This window comes from Lactuca saligna, chromosome 2 (genome assembly GCF_052625555.1).
Source record: "Lactuca saligna cultivar CGN05327 chromosome 2, ASM5262555v1, whole genome shotgun sequence".
Taxonomy (NCBI): Eukaryota; Viridiplantae; Streptophyta; class Magnoliopsida; order Asterales; family Asteraceae; genus Lactuca; species Lactuca saligna.
Window position 1 is genome coordinate 139,819,480 of NC_136418.1, and position 18,760 is coordinate 139,838,239.

The following is an 18,760-nucleotide window of genomic DNA, read 5'->3' on the forward strand; positions in this document are numbered from 1 at the left end:
ATACCAACTATAGGCTCTCAAACATCATACAATTGTAGGCTCTCAACAATCAAACAAACTATAATCACTTAGCCACCATACAAACTATAGGCTCTCAGCCATCATACAAACTCCAGGCTCTCAACCATCATGCAAACGAAGACATAAGATCACATTATACAACCTACTAAACATCCTAAAAAAGACTACTTAGTCTATCACACATTTGTATACTAATAGTACACACATTCAACCACACATTTGACATATAATGTCACACATAATATAGTGAGAAAACTCACTTGAAAATATAAGCTAAAATGTAAAAGCAATATATGCAAACGAAACGGCTAGCACGAACCACCTAATTCTAATCAAAGGCCAAACCTCAGTCTAATACTCATATCTTTCCAAGTTTGACAAAAATTCAATGTGGTCAAAAAGTCAATGGGTAGCGGGTCAACTATAAGAACTTGAAATATACAAAGATTTGATTTTTAGTTAGATATTGACCATAAGGGGAAAATTGTCAATTATAAGAAAGAGATCAGATTATGAAGTTGTGACTTCATAAAAAATGGCCAATAAGATTTTAAGTCACTTAGAAGATGTTATGTGAGTAAGTTCAAGAGAATAATGCATGAGAAGATTCATTTTGGTAAAAATGGTAAAATGGGAATTTATGCTTTTTGGACCAACTTTGTGACTTAAGAAATTAATATATGTATCAAGTTAGTGAGATATGACCTAACAAGTTATAAAGCATGTTCCCACCTTCGTGTGGATATAAAGAACATAAAAAATGGTGTAACATCTCAAAAAATCACAACATATTTAAACTTTTTAAAACAACCCATAACCATAAAATGTTTACAAAACCATTGATTTCAAAGTGTATCAATATCAGAGTATCCCAAAATCATAAGGCCATAAAACAGTAGGATGTGTGCGGTCACACCTTCACTTTTTTGCAATCATTAGAAGTAACTGAAACAATAAAACTAAAATCATAAGCCAAAGCTTAGTGAGTTTCCCCGAAAATACTACCACATAAACATAACAGATAATAGCATACATAAACGCGCCTCAAGCCTAACTAGGCCACCTCGCAGGGCCTACAACCTATTTGGACCGCTCTCCGAGCCTTTGGCATGACTAGACTACCTCGCAACGGCTACAGCCTATCCGGACCGCTCTCCGGGGCTTCGGTCTGACTGGACCGCCTCATTTGTTTTCAGAACTCATTGGTTTTCAAAACTCTTGAACTTGTTTTTTTTATCTGATTTGTTCCATTGTCAGTGAAATGTTTGTCGGATTTGTACCAAATCTGTTATGTGTCACCTCCTTTTCCTCGCTAACTCGTCTCTATCTCTGTCTCTTTTATCTCTGGTAAAAACACCACCAAATTGTAATATCCATAAAATTCATGAAAATTTAAAAGTTTTTCAAACATTCAAAAAACATTATTTATTACAAAATGTTTTCAAAATAGTATCCCAGAAATCAAAAACATAAAATGCGAGGAGGTGAACGATCAAGCCTTCACCTTCTCGCGATCATGCGAAGTACCTAGTGAGTTCCCCCAAAATACCAATGCCATACAAATCATAACCATATCATAGCAAGTAAACAACATGCATATAAAGTCTACAGTATGACTGAACCGCCCTCACCGGGCTTGCAGTCTATCTTGCCTACTCTCAGAATCTTCAGCATGTCTGGTCCGCCCACCCGGGCCTTCAGCCTATCTGGACCGTTCTCCGAGCCTTTCGGCCTAACTGATATGCCCTAATGGGTCTGCACTCTATCCGGTTCGCCCTGGGTTTGTTGGCCTTCTGCACAAAGCAGGTCCTCCCTCAACCCAACCTCGCATATACAATCAACACATTGATATCATAAGCAAGCTAGCATGTACAAATAGTCAGACCGATCTAACAAATCACTAATCATAGCCTCATCCTATATACCAAGATACCGACCTAACATGTCACTAACATATCATCATCCTATATACCAGGATACCGACCTAATAGGTCACTAAGCATATCATCATGCAATAACCAGGATAACAATCCAATAAGGGTCGGCATTGGTACCTTCGACCCTGTTAATATAGTGAGGACAACTCACCTCGCAAGTAGTGCTGAAATCAAGAAGATTTATCTTCAAATCTTGGCTCCAACCTCAACTGCCTGTAACCATCGTATATTGATTCCATTAAAATCCGAAATTACCAAAATACCCTCAGAAGTCAAACTTGGTCAACCCTTGGTCAAAGTCAAAGTCAACGGTCAAGGTCAACAGTCCATGTTGATCCAATTCGTCGAGTTCATCCACTGACTTACCGAGTTCCTCCAGAACTCAAAAACCAAAAACTAGGGCCAACTCGCCGGGTTACCTGAGTAACTCGTTGAGTTCCTTCAGAACTTCAAAACCGAAAATTCTAGTCGGCTCGCTGAGTTACCTGAGTAACTCATTGAGCTCTTCAATGTCCAGAATATGGGTAAACCCTAACCAACTCGTCAAGTTCCTTCAGCCTATTTCTCATTCAGACGCTTTTAAGCGAAACCAAGGCTCCAAACTGTAGATATGTCATCCTAGGGTGTAGTTATCATGTAAATTTGCTAACTTTACATGCATGCAAGGCTTTAAGAAGCTAAAAACATAAAACTAGCCTTAGGAAGAGGTTTAGGGCATGGAAAAGGGTTAGTTCTAGATAAAGTTGAGAACATTATGTTAATGAAGGCCTAGAGAAGTCCAGATTTGAGACCATGTTCTTATGACTAGCTCAAACCCAATAATGGCCCCCATTTTGCACCAAAATGCCCATATACTTGTATAAGAAGATATCTAAGAAATGGAAAGCCAAGGTAAAGACTTTTTACCTCCAAATGGATGCCAACACGATCTAGATGTTGGATCTACAAGCTTCTTCCCATTCCAAGCCTCCAAATCTTCAAGCCTTTTCAAAAAATGCACCAAACACAAACTTTTAGCCTCTTACACACTCAAAATATGGTTAGTGCGATTAGGGTTTACTCTTTGGATGTGAAAGTGGCAAAGGTGGCTAGGGGAAATGACTTAAGGTCCTTTAAATAGGGTGCAGACCCTAAAAAAAATAGGGTTTTCATAAACAACCTCAACTCGTCAAGTAGGTTCCATAATCCATGCAGCCTGATCAGTCTCTACACGACGAGTTGGGGGCAACCTACTCGTCGAGTAGGTTCTGAAATGTGAGTTTAAAAGCTTTGAAATTTATACCTAGGAGTCGGGATGTTACACAAATCGACATCAAATCGGATGTTTTTTGCATTTTCAAGTTATATTTGATGTGTGTATGGTGTTTACATTGATAGTGTTTACAAAAAGAAGTTCTGAAAAAAGCTGCACACAAGGTGTTTGATGAAATGTCTCAATGAAATCTGGTAAGTTATTAAGTTGTGAATTTAGTTATGAATACATACTTTTTGTTTATTAAACTGTTAATTTATTGTATAAAGTTATGAATTTATTGTATAAAGTTGTGAATTTTGTGTATTAAGTTGTAATATTTGTGTTTAAAACTGAGATTTGAATGTATTGAGCTGTGGATTTTTTGTTTAAACTCTAACTTGATTATATTAAGTTGTGAATTTTGTATATTAAACTATGAATTATTTGTATCGGGATATGAATTTTGTGTATTAAACTGTAAATTAACTGTATAAAAAGGTGTAAGTTGATAATATGGTTGTGAATGCATATATTTCTTGTATTAAACTGTGATTTTTTTGTATTAAGTTGCTTGTTTTTGTGTTTTAAATACTGGATTGACTGCATTAAGCTGTGAATTTCCTGTATTAAGTTATTATTTTTTTTAAACTATGAATTGACTACATTAAGCTGTGAATTTTTTGTTTAAACAATGAATTGACTATATTAAGCTATGGATTTGTAAGACTTGTATCCTAGTATGTTTCATTATTGCCCTTTTATTGTAACATCTATAAAATTCATAAAAAAAAATTAACTTTTAAAAACCATCCCACAAATCATCATTGTTTAGAATTTAGTTTTCAAAACATGTTTAATATCAAAGCTTTCCTAAAATCATTAATCCAAACATGATGATATGCACGATCACGCATTTGCCTTCCCGTGGTCATCTGAGGTACCTGAAACATAACCCAAAACTATAACCCCAAAGCTTAGTGAGTTCCCTCAAAAATACCAACACAACACATAATAAAACAATAACAACAACAACATGCATACAGAGCCTTCAGTCTGACTGGAACGCCCCACCGGCCTATAGTCTACCTAGTATGCTCAAAGAAGAGCTGCATAGCAGGACCTAATCCCACAATGGTTGGACTCAAAAAAGAGTTGCACAGCAGGACCTAATCCCTTATCATAAGATCATTTAAACCATGTAGCATGTGACTTAGTGTATTCCCTCAATAGCTAGTTCACACACGAAAGAGTCAACCAACAATCAATCAGGGATTCTATAAGAGATAAGGCATCATATATCAGACAATTCTATCTTACAATTCCTAAAGATCCTTATCCTAATACTAACATGTCGTTCTAATATATCAAAGAATAATCTCAAATAACTATGTTGTAATTTGGGGTCTATTTATTGACTCCGGCTGATCATACACATTGAATCCTCCTTGGTTATTTTGAAAACTATTTGAAAATTGTTTGAAAAATCTTTTTCCTTAGTTTGAGACTGGATTCACACGAGTGTTCCTCCAATTCACTCAAACTAAGGCTCTGATACCAATTTGTAACATTCATAAAATTCATGAAAATTTAAACATTTAAAAACCATCCCACAAATCATCATTGTCTACAATTTAGTTTTCAAAACATGTTTAATATTAGAGCTTTCCCAAAGTTATAAATCAAAACATGAGGAGATGCACGATCACGCATTTGCCTTACCGTGAAACATAGATCAAAACTTAGTGAGTTCCCCTAAAAATACCAACACAACACATAATCATAACAATAACAGCAACAACATGCATACAGAGCCCTTAGTCTGATTGAAACGCCCCATCAGCCTACAGTTTATCTGGTATGCTCACAGAACCTATAACATGATTGGTACGCCACACCGGGCCTTCAGCCTATCTGGAACGTTTTATGGGCCTTCAATCTGACTGGTATGTCACCAGCCTTTATTCTATCTGGGAAGCCTTGGGTCTGTTAGCCTTCAGCACAAAGTAGGACCACCTCAACCCAACCATACATAAACTGTGTCGACACACATATCTAACAACCAAGCATACAATAACCTGCCAATAATCAAACACATAGATCTTACAGATCACTAATCATAACATCATCCTATCTACCAGGATACAGATCTAACATATCACTACAATATACAACATACGATAAACCTGGATAACAATCCAAAAGGGTCAGCCTTGGTGCCTTCGATCCAAAACTACAGTGAGGAAAACTAACCTCATAGACTGAATAGAAATGATGAGGTTCGACTGCGAATCTCAGTTCTATAACTGATACCTACTTCCACCAAGTGACCAATTCCATCAAAATCCCAAAATATCCTCAAGGTCCAACCTGGTCAAAGTCAAAGGTCATGGTCAACAGTACATGTTGACCCAACACGTCGTGTTCCCCTTGGCCACGTTGTGTTCTGCCAGCGTCCAAACAGTTAGGAAAACCTGAGCAAACACACCGTCTTGACTTGCAAACACGATGTGGTCGCCTGAGTTCAAACAACTTAATACATTCAGCTGCCTCTTCGACTCCAAGAGCTCCAAAGCTCATATCGAGACCAAAATGTGATTAAGGAGGATAAAGTTTCCAACTTTATCCATTGGAACTACCAAAAAGGTCTAAAACTCAAACCATAAAGCTTGATAATGCCAGGGATTAACCAATACACACTTAATCCTCAAGGTATGAAGTCCATTCTTTCCAAAAGTGATTCTAAGACCTAAATTATCCCAAAGGTTAGTGTTTTTAGACATACATGCCCAATGCATTTCTTGAACCCATATTAGGTCAAAATTAGGATTTATTACCTAATCTCTATACATGGCATTAAAACTTGATTATAGCCCAAATCCAAGACACTACTAGGTCACCTTGACCTAGAGATTCATAAAGTTGCAAACTTTATGAGATCTAACTATTTCAACATTCAAGAATAAGAAGAAAAAGGGGCGAAACTCAAAATCTAACAACTTTAAATGATAAAAATTGGGTCTTGGAAACTTACAAAGGTCCAGAAGAGTGCCAAACTGAAGAATTAGGCTTGCTTGATGGATCTTTGCTTCCTTCTTCCACCTTATTCCTTCTTTAGCTTCAAAAACACCAAACTAGCTTCGAAAATAGGATGGAAATATGATTAGGGTTTCTTTCAGGTCTTTAGGGGTTGATGGGCTGAGGGTGAATGTAACGACCCAAAATTTAAGACCAAAAATTTCTTTAATAAATCATTACTTAAAGTAACATCATCATTCCAAAACATAATATGAGTATAAGTTTTCAAAACATATGTTCGTTATCAGAGTAAACATCCCCAGGCTGTCTAATCTATGGTGTGTGCCATGCGATCACCCCGAGCTCTTCCCTCCGCTACCGGAAGTACCTGAAACCAAAACTGAAAACCGTAAGCACGAAGCTTAGTGAGTTCCCCACCCTACCACATACCATGCATAACCACATACTGCACATACTGGGCCACGCCCCCTATCTTGGGCCTCGCCCTTTACCACGGGCCTCGCCCGCTACAACGGCCCCGCCGCTCCAGGCCCCGCCTGGCTTCGAGCCCCGCTCGGATACAGATCTGTTTTACTTAGGCCTCGCCTGTCACAGGGCCTCGCCCGTCAACAAATAATAACACATAAACATTCATAACACATAACTAACACATGCAACTGGTTCTGTCCTAAGGCCTCGCCTTTCCTGGGCCTCGCCCATGTCCTGCTACTGAGGAGTCATGGAACCCCATCCATGCTCCTAATGGTAGTGAGGTACGGGCCTAGCCCACTCTCACTCCTGTTCTAATTCGGGCCTCGCCCCTAATCTGCTACTAGTGAGATATGGAAACCCATCCACACTCTGCTATTGGTGAGATACGGGACCTCGCCCACACTCACCTCCCTACCAGGTACATACATGTATCACACAGACAACAAGTATAAACTATCATATATAAATAATTCCTTGGGCGCCCGCCCGCTATTACTGGACCTCGTACTGCAAACAATGCTAGCATACTGTGCCTAGGGCTAACCCCCAGGTCTTCTACTCATAACTACATGGGCCGACATTGTAGCCTTAGACCCATTCACATAAAGGGAAACTCACCTGAACTGGCTGAACTTGCTGATGATCTCACTAGCTGCTTCCCGACAACTCACGGAACTCCTGCTCCCCTTGCTCCCCGAACTACCAATATCAATGCAACACTGAGTCTAACTGACCCCCGAAAGACAATCAAGTCCACCCTGGTCCAAAGTCAAAGTCCTGGTCAAAGTCAACCTTCCAGGTCAACCCTACTCGCCGAGTCACCCTACTGACTCGCCGAGTTCAAAATGATTAGATTCCTTTCATTCGCGACTCGACTCGCCGAGTCAGTCCATGACTCGCTGAGTCTACCGATTTCTGAGTCCAGACCTGTTCAACTCACTGAGTCTCCACCCGACTCACTGATTCGAGTCACAACTCGAAGGGTTTGGGGTTTTGCGACCTGACTCGCCGAGTCCAAGGCAATCTTCATACGACTCGACGAGTTGTTCATCCCACTCGTCGAGTTTCTCCAAAACTTCATGCTACTCGCCGAGTCCACTCAAAGGACTCGTCGAGTCCCTTCAGATCTCCTTACATGCAGAGGATTTTTGAGTCATGCATGGACTCCAAACTATAGATCCACCCTTCCCAAGCCTATTCCACACATAAAGTTGCAAACTTTACGTGTAGAGAAGGAGATCTAGGCAAGATACGCCATTAACTAGGGTGTAAGGCCAAGGGACTTCAAAATCGACTCAATGGCTGATACTTTATGCTCCTCCAGGCCCTAAAACACTTGAATCTGAAGTAGCAACTCCAGATCCGGCTTCTAACCCAAAATAATAACATTATGGCAAAAGAGCCCCAACAACCACACATAGATCTAGGTGCAAAAAGAGTCCAGGAACTAGTTTATTACCTCCAAGTGCTCAGAATGAACTCACAATCCCAGATCTATAGCTCCTTCTTGCTCCTCCAAGTTCCTTCTTCCTTTTCCAAGCTTAAATGCACCTTCCAAGGCTCAACTAGGAGATATGACGGCTAGGGTTTGATATCCAGGGCTAAAGAGGCAGTAAGGAACCCTAGGAAGAAGATTAAGACATTTATATAGGCCCCAAGTCCCGAATTTAGGGTTTTCCACGCACAGACCAGACTCGCCGAGTCACCTTGACCGACTCGCCGAGTCGGTCGCTTACACCTCGACCCGGATCCCGCTCGGACTCGCCGAGTCCCTCCTTGGACTCGCCAAGTCGGCCCTTTAATTAGGGCTTTTCTTTCCTTTCATGGTTTTTGAAACTTTGGGTGTTACAACTCTCCCCCACTTAAACTAAACCTCGCCCTCGAAGTTTACTATACTCTACTGTCGGCGATCAACCTCCAAAGCCCCACCATCCATTCTAGCACCAGCTGCCTAACTTTGCTGGCCTTCCGTTCAGTCATTCAGACCAATATCAATCCTTACAGATAATAATCTCGGGTCCATCCCGAGCCTGAACATCCTATAACACAACTTACTCAACCGACAATCTTTTGGTAATTTCCAAATACCGCACTGACCCCGTAGGGTTCACCCTTTCTTTCCTTACGCGCTTTCCTTGCCTCCCCAAGGCAATGCTCCATAACCATCTATCCCTTCTGCCGCAGTGAAGACCCTTTCCTCACCAAATTTATTACTCCCGTCACTCCCAGTACGGGTCATCGTTGCCAGTAACCACTGGGCATTCTTCCTACTATCATTCGGTGTCGAGCACCCCACGATCGACTAACTGAATCCCACCATACTCTGCATCCCCGCACTGCTACTGACTAGAAATCCTGCTATTCTTATCTGGCTTCCGAATGAACTGAGACCATCCTGGTGCCTACCAACCTATCAATATCTGGATTACCGACTCTCACCGATTACTGACCCAGCACAACCACTAGTCGCTCCCAGCGACATTCGAAGATACTTCCGCCACATATATTGCTCAATCTATTCCACCATGCTAGCACTACAATTTCCAGGGATCCCCGATCCCCTTGTCTAGACGCTAAGATCCTACCAGGTCCTACCTGTGCTGCTAAAACTCACGGGCCTCACCCACGGGTCTCACCCAACCGTACTACTGAGCCACCCGGCTCTCAGGTCTCACCTATACTGCTATCCTCATACGGGCCCCGCCCACGGGTCTCCCCCGACTGTATCCTGGAGAGGCCTCTTCCAAGGTCTCGTCTCTCCATGACTATACAGGCAACTCCATACCATTCTCATCCATTTTCCATTCCCGATCCCTATCTGAATGTTAGGAGATAAGGGCCTCGCCCCGACTCCGGCAACGAGCTACTACAAAATGCTACGACTGCCCCGTAGTCTTACATCACTTTCCACCACTGACTGCTGACACGAAAACATCTCCTGCTATTTGACCTCAAGATCCCCATTTCGACTCGCATGAGCTCTACATGTGGCCCTTTAACCTGAATCCGAACCACATACCCACCATTACCCTTCACACGCACGCGCTGATGGGAAGTTCTCAAACTCCCAACCCTGAACTTTTAAACGCTGAACTACCCCTTTTCCTTATCCGAAATCATATACCCGATCTGGATTCGCATGCCCTTACCCTTATACACTCGGAGGATTCTCCCCCACTAAGATCCCGCTCACACCTCGATGATCGGTGAGAAGAAATCCCAATCCTTGCTACCATAATCAATCCGCTGAGGAATCCCAAGCTTACCATAGCTAAGGATCCAACCTGTCCATTTTAAAACTTATACGGCTCCGAACTAGCGAGACATACCGAGTCCCTCCAAGGCATGCTACGGATACTGCACTCAAAGTAACCTTCTTCGATACAACTCATCCCTTAATTACTAACTAATAACCAAGGTATGCAAATGGCATATAACTCGATCCCAATGAACCCGCTTGAAAATAAAATTCTCAACCGCTAATGATGCAGAACCATAACAATATAATCATGCACAAAATAAAAGAACTGAAAACGGAAGTCACATACCTGCAATGTCCGGCGTTGCTTGCATCTCCAAAGTAGCCATCTGAAAAGCCCTGCCTCCTACCGCAGGCGCCTCCGCACGGCCCTGACGGTCGTCTGTGATCCTCAAAGCTGCAGGGGCGGGTGCCATCACCCGTCCTGCTGAAAACAAACTAGGGCACTGGGCCTTCTTGTGGCCCCGCTGATTGCAATGAAAACATATCAAGTCTGATCCCTGGGTGATGGTAGCAGTACAATCTCTGCTAAAATGACCCGTCCGACCGCACCTGAAACAGCCAGACTCACCGCCACTACCACTCCTGCACGCGCCCCCGTGCGTCCTGCCACACCTTCCGCATCGACTGCGGTCCTGATAATCCCTCGACCTCGAATCCGTTCCCTTGGGCCTTTTTCCTGAACTCGCGGCTACCTGAACCTCATCCGGCTTCCTCTTCCGGATCTGCTCCAAATCAATTTCCCTCTCCCTGGCCCGAGAAATCATATCCTCTAGGGGTCTTACATCCGGACCTACTCACGAACTCCCTGATGTCATCCCTCAGCATCTCATGATATCGTGCCTTCTTCATCTCCTCATCCGCGACATACTGCGGAACAAGAAGGGCTCTCTCTCTGAACTTGGCGGTGATCTCCGCCACAGTCTCAGTAGTCTGCGTCAAATCCTGAAACTCCCGGGCCAACTGCTGCACTTCAATAATCGGTGAAAACTCCGCTCTAAACCTCGCTGAGAAATCACTCCAAGTCATCGCATCCAATGCGGCATCATCTCCCAAAGCGTGACCAATCTCCTCCCACCAATCCCTCGCTCTGTCCTTCAGAAGACAGGAAGCGAGTCTGACCTTGTCCTCCTCAGGACATCGGCTCGTACGGAATGCGTTGGCAACATCAGCCAACCACCTGCTGCTAGCGATGGGGTCCCTAGCCCCATGATAATCTGGTGCCCCGCAGGCCCTGAACTCCCGAAATGTCAAGGTACGCGCTCCCAACAAAGCCATCATCTCAGTACGGAAGGCTCCCAGCCTCTCATCCAAAATCTCTAATATACCCTCCTTGACCGTGCCAAAGATCACAGGAGTCTGAGCTAGAATACTGCGCGTAACCTCCTCTGATATCAACTCCCTCATCCGCTCCTCGAGCTGCTCGGCCCCTAAGCCCGAGCCTAATCCCTCTCCGACGCCTGATCCGCCCGCTGGTCCCTCTTGCAATGTCACCATACTGAAACATACAACATAACAACTATCAGAATACTCCTCGCTGCTGCGAGACCAAACATACTCACTACCAGGTTCCCGGTCTTGTCTCGGCCTTCCCTGAATCGAGTACGGATCCTCTGCTTTCAGTAGTACGGGCCCATACTACCTTCCACATCTATCCGTACTTTCCTCAGGAACTGCTTTGACTCCACCAGGTCCCTTTTCTACTTCTACTGCTCCCAGCACTACCCCATCCTAGGCTTACCCTAGGGAAACCCTTGACTCAACTCAAACCAGTCCTCAGCTGCTGAAGGCCTCCTCGCAATGCCAATTAGCCATCACCTGGATGCCATCACATGTGATGAGGCTCAGATAATCCTTCAAGTAAAAGACTCGTTCCTACCACGGTTGGACTCAAACAAGAGCTGCGCAATAGGACCAAATTCAACACTCTAAGATTATTCAACCCTGATTACATGTGACGTGACGTATCCACCTAATGGCTAACTCCCATCACTTAGAACCCCACAATGCACAAAGCAAGCAGCATTCAGACAACGGAAAATCTAACCATATCATACTCAAGCAATCATATCCACATAGCAAGAATCTGAACGAGCATGCAACACAACTCATAAACTCAGGCATAACCTAATCAGGCTATCCTACTACTGACTATTCAGCACTATCATGCAGATCAAAAGCACATATAACAGGCACATAAGGCATCCTCCCTAGATCCTTAGTCCTAATCTAGCATGTTGCTCTATTAACTGATAATCAAAACATAAACTTGTATGGGTATTTTGGGGTACTTACTTGAGTTCGGTTGATTGCATGCACCACACCTCTTTTCTCTTTTCAAGTTCTTTTCTTTCTGAATTCTTTTTACTTTTATAAAGCCGTTTTCTCTCTCAGAACTCTCTTTACAAAACTATCGTTTCGCTTTTGAAAACTTTTTATCCGACCCCTCAGTTTGAGTTCAGGCACACCCGAGAGTATGCCCGAATCCCTCAAACCAAGGCTCTGATACCAACTTGTAACGACCCAAAATTTAGGACCAAAAATTTCTTTAATAAATCATTACTTAAAGTAACATCATCATTCCAAAACATAATATGAGTATAAGTTTTCAAAACATATGTTCGTTATCAGAGTAAACATCCCCAGGCTGTCTAATCTATGGTGTGTGCCATGCGATCACCCCGAGCTCTTCCCTCCGCTACCGGAAGTACCTGAAACCAAAACTGAAAACCGTAAGCACGAAGCTTAGTGAGTTCCCCACCCTACCACATACCATGCATAACCACATACTGCACATACTGGGCCACGCCCCCTATCTTGGGCCTCGCCCTTTACCACGGGCCTCGCCCGCTACAACGGCCCCGCCGCTCCAGGCCCCGCCTGGCTTCGAGCCCCGCTCGGATACAGATCTGTTTTACTTAGGCCTCGCCTGTCACAGGGCCTCGCCCGTCAACAAATAATAACACATAAACATTCATAACACATAACTAACACATGCAACTGGTTCTGTCCTAAGGCCTCGCCTTTCCTGGGCCTCGCCCATGTCCTGCTACTGAGGAGTCATGGAACCCCATCCATGCTCCTAATGGTAGTGAGGTACGGGCCTAGCCCACTCTCACTCCTGTTCTAATTCGGGCCTCGCCCCTAATCTGCTACTAGTGAGATATGGAAACCCATCCACACTCTGCTATTTGTGAGATACGGGACCTCGCCCACACTCACCTCCCTACCAGGTACATACATGTATCACACAGACAACAAGTATAAACTATCATATATAAATAATTCCTTGGGCGCCCGCCTGCTATTACTGGACCTCGTACTGCAAACAATGCTAGCATACTGTGCCTAGGGCTAACCCCCAGGTCTTCTACTCATAACTACATGGGCCGACATTGTGGCCTTAGACCCATTCACATAAAGGGAAACTCACCTGAACTGGCTGAACTTGCTGATGATCTCACTAGCTGCTTCCCGACAACTCACGGAACTCCTGCTCCCCTTGCTCCCCGAACTACCAATATCAATGCAACACTGAGTCTAACTGACCCCCGAAAGACAATCAAGTCCACCCTGGTCCAAAGTCAAAGTCCTGGTCAAAGTCAACCTTCCAGGTCAACCCTACTCGCCGAGTCACCCTACTGACTCGCCGAGTTCAAAATGATTAGATTCCTTTCATTCGCGACTCGACTCACCGAGTCAGTCCATGACTCGCCGAGTCTACCGATTTCTGAGTCCAGACCTGTTCAACTCACTGAGTCTCCACCCGAATCACTGATTCGAGTCACAACTCGAAGGGTTTGGGGTTTTGCGACCTGACTCGCCGAGTCCAAGAACAGACTCGCCGAGTCCAAGGCAATCTTCATACGACTCGACGAGTTGTTCATCCCACTCGTCGAGTTTCTCCAAAACTTCATGCTACTCGCCGAGTCCACTCAAAGGACTCGTCGAGTCCCTTCAGATCTCCTTACATGCAGAGGATTTTTGAGTCATGCATGGACTCCAAACTATAGATCCACCCTTCCCAAGCCTATTCCACACATAAAGTTGCAAACTTTACGTGTAGAGAAGGAGATCTAGGCAAGATACGCCATTAACTAGGGTGTAAGGCCAAGGGACTTCAAAATCGACTCAATGGCTGATACTTTATGCTCCTCCAGGCCCTAAAACACTTGAATCTGAAGTAGCAACTCCAGATCCGGCTTCTAACCCAAAATAATAACATTATGGCAAAAGAGCCCCAACAACCACACATAGATCTAGGTGCAAAAAGAGTCCAGGAACTAGTTTATTACCTCCAAGTGCTCAGAATGAACTCACAATCCCAGATCTATAGCTCCTTCTTGCTCCTCCAAGTTCCTTCTTCCTTTTCCAAGCTTAAATGCACCTTCCAAGGCTCAACTAGGAGATATGACGGCTAGGGTTTGATATCCAGGGCTAAAGAGGCAGTAAGGAACCCTAGGAAGAAGATTAAGACATTTATATAGGCCCCAAGTCCCGAATTTAGGGTTTTCCACGCACAGACCAGACTCGCCGAGTCACCTTGACCGACTCGCCGAGTCGGTCGCTTACACCTCGACCCGGATCCCGCTCGGACTCGCCGAGTCCCTCCTTGGACTCGCCGAGTCGGCCCTTTAATTAGGGCTTTTCTTTCCTTTCATGGATTTGGAAACTTTGGGTGTTACAGTGAACAAACCTTAGCCTCCACGTTCATTTAAATAAGGAGCAAAACTAGTAAGATTAGGGTTTCATTCCAGCCATCAACGGGTCGTGTTCCAAGAGGTAACATGTTATGTCGCCCAAAATGAAACCCGCCCTTCCCCATATCTGGACACACCGTGTTGGTGCCTCCAACACAACATGTCCAATCCTCAAAAGGTGATTTATACCCGAGGGTGTTACAACATGACCAATTCAACATGAAATAGAATTATAAGGATGAATTTTGAAGTATTTAAGCATCAGGATGTTACATTTATTATTTAAAAGTTACATTTTAGTCCTTGGAGTAGTATGTGGGGGTACCACATGGTACACATAGAGTACTAGCTAAAAAACTAGTATGTCGGGCATACCACATGATACACTCAGCGTACTAAGCATATGCAGATGGGATTGTGAGGCCTCATATGCTGGGCGTACGAGGGTTACACTTAACATACAAGGAGGATATGAACCTTAATTTTAGGGTGTTGTACCTTATTTAAGGATCTTAAGTCCCTGGGGATGCCTCTTTACTAGCCCCCAAACCACCTAAAACCCTAAATTGACCGTTAAGCCTTCTCTGTGGTGTTCTTGAGCTCTTGAGAAGATTTTGGTGGTTATTTTTCCCATTGTGAAGAAAGTAAAGAAGATTGAAGGTGATTTGCTTGGTGGGGAGTTCATAGATCTAGAATTGTCACCATTTTTGCAAGACTTTGGAGGTTTTAACTTCTTACATTGGCTTGTAGATGTTTAGATCTCTTTATGGCTTGATTTGTTATGTTTTTTGTCCCTTTTTGGGTTGGTAGTTGAGTTAAGAAATTTTAAGGACTTATTCTTTTAGATCTAATCTTATTAGGAGTTCCTTGAGTATAAAGGTGCCAAATTTATGTGGTATTGGGTCTCATGCATGCATTAAGTCACCCATTAAGTCCTTTTTAAGCTTAAGAGCTTCATTTAGACACGCGTGAATGTAAAGTTAGCAACTTTACATGATAATCCACGTTAAGGAAGTCAGATATATGTTTTAGAGCAATGTCTTAATGGATTAAGGGTTAAAAGTGAGTTTTGGCAGAATGGGTAAGTACGTTGGGCGTACAAGTTTGTACGCTCCGCGTACAAGACATTTAACATGTACGCTTAGTGTACATCTGCGTACGCCCCGCTTACTCAGTCTGATGGACTTCAAATTTTAGGCTTCAGGTTTGGGCCATTCTTTTGGGCCTAGATGCTTGGGGTTTTGTTAGGTCATCTGAATGCAAGTGTTCTAGCTAAGAAAATTTTATGGGCCTTAAGCTAAGGCCCATGTAAGGGTTTGGGCCCAATTTGGAAAATTGGGCCATGTTTGGGACTTGGATGGTTAGTTGGTTTTTGGGCCTTTTAGATTGTAAGGTTGGGCCTTAGTCTTGGACCAAACTAGGTAAGGGGTAAAATGGTCTTTTTTATCTTAAGTATGGATTGATAGTTATAGATTGGAATCCAATTGTTAATTGGGTGTTATCTGATATTGATAGCTTGGGGAATTGTCGGACCTGCCACCAAGGATTTATCAGTATGATTCAGCAGTGCACAGTGATTTTCCTTACTGGGTTTAGCGGGTCGAAGGCACCAATGCCGACCCATGATTATGCTATGTTAGTATGCTAGTTGTCTGCCTTACTCTTACACATGTTATGTACTTATATGCTTACCGGGCGGGACCCAATGACCTTTTTGTATGTTATGTATCTTTGTGATTAATACATGTAAACTTGTTTATTTGATATATGGTATATGTATGCTAGGCGGGGACCGATCTTTATACCAACAGGGCTCGATGTCGAGCACGGCCCATTATCTGTTTTATTATGTATGGTATATGGTATTTTAGGGAACTCACTAGGCTTTGTGCTTACGGTTTGCAGTTTATGTTTCAGGGACCTCTAGTTCCAAAGGGAAGGGCTCAGGATGATTGCAGGGCACATACCACCTCGTTCCACTTTTTGTTATTCACTATGATCTGATATGATGTTTGATACACTTATTCTATGTGGATTGTATTTATGATATTTTGGAATACTGATTTTATTAAATTAAAAATGAACGTTTTGGGTCTTATTTTTTGGATGTTACAGGTTGGTATTAGAGCGTTAGTTTGGGGATTCGGACATACTCTCGGATATATCTGAACTCAAGCTTAGGATTTGGTAAAAAATTTCAAAATGAAATATATTTTTAAGAAAAGAGTTTTTCTAATACAATAAAGGGTGTGGTGCATGCAATCATTCGAGCTCAAGTAAGTTTTCCTAAAATACCTATACATGTTATATGATATGATTTGTTGTGAATCTGTGAATCACATGCTAGTTAGGGCTAAGGATCTTCTTAGTTTTTGCATGATAGAATGCTAGGAGAGATGCATTTGTATGCCTATTGTATGAGCTTGTAGACTTGCATGTTAGTACTGATTAGTCAGTGATAGGATGACATGATTAGGTGATGCTTGATTGTTGTTATTTGATGCTTGAATGTTGCTTGCTTTGTGCTTTTAGGAGTTCTTACTAACTTCATCTAACTAGTAAGCGAATATGCTAAGATACATATTATAGGAACTAAATAATTTTAGAAGGTTAGGTTTTAACCCTATTGCATAACTCTTTTCTAAGTCCAACCGTTGTAGTGTGAGACTTCTTATTCGAAGAATTATATAGTTTTAGTAATATTTAATTATACTCGTGAGCTAGTTACAGAAAGTTAGTGGGAGTTCCTTCTATAGTTGATGGCAGAGAGTGGTGCGGAGTTTGCCCTAAGAAAACCTATGATGAGATCTAGTGCAGGGAGCCTAATCTGTGAGAGGAAGTTGTATGGATATAAAGTGACTTGGTAGAGTCAAGGCAATCCTTAAGGAAGGTATGGGTAGATGTGGAAGGTAGTATGGGCATGTACCATTGGAAGCAGAGCACCCGTACATAATTCAAGGAGAGTTGCGATGAAACCAAGAATCTTGAATTTGTGATTCCTCGATGTATATTCTGATGTGTGATATGATGGTTTGTTTGGTATATTTTTAGTATGGTGACCTTACAAGGCAGGCGTGTTGGCAAATCTGGCGTTGGTGATGGATCGGGCTCAGGTTCTGGAGCTAGCCAGTTAGATGATCAGACTAGGGAGTTCATCTCGTCTGAGATTACTCGTTGCATTCTTGAGCAGACTCCTATGATCTTTGGTACGGTGAAGGAGAGTATTTTGGATATTCTGGATGAGCGGTTGAGTGCCTTTCGCTCTGAGATGGTGGCTGATATTGACATATTTAATCATATAATTCATGCATTATCTAAATATTTCATGTTGCATTTGTTTCAAATATTGAACAAAAGGTACTTAATTAGTCGATAATTTCTTTTGCAACAACAAAGACTTGATCGGAAGGAAAAGGAAGCAGAATTGGCAAATGGAAGCTAGGATCTTGGATTTTCAAGAAGAAGATGGAATTTAAGAAGAACACGACGTGTTGTGCTAGAAAATCACGATGGAATAGTGCCTTTCCGTACACACATTTTTATTGAAGAACACAACGTGTTGGGTACTCAAACACGCCGTGTTTCACCGTTTTTCAGAATCTATATTTGGATCGTTTCTATTCAAAACCCTAACTTATGCTCGAGGTTTTTATCGACTTTTGGAGGCCAGAGACATCCAAAAGCCTATTATTTGTTTATTATGTATGGTATGTGGTATTTTGGGGAACTCGCTAAGCTTTGTGCTTATGGTTTGCAGTTTATGTTTCAAGTGTCTCTAGTTCCAAAGGGAAGAGCTTGGGATGATTAAAAGGCACACACCACCTCATTCCATTTTTTTGTTATTCACTCAGATCTGATATGTTGTTTGATACACTTATTCTATGTGGACTGTATTGATGATGTTTTGGAATACTGATTTTGTTAAATTAAAAACGAACTTTTTAGGTCTTATTTTTTGGATGTTACAGAATTTTTTGTTTTAGGTTGTGAATTGATTGTATTAATATGAGAATTGAATGGTATTAAACTGTGATTTGTTTATAAATTTTTTGTTCGCTTATGAAATATAAGATTGAAGAAACATTATACACATATATGATTT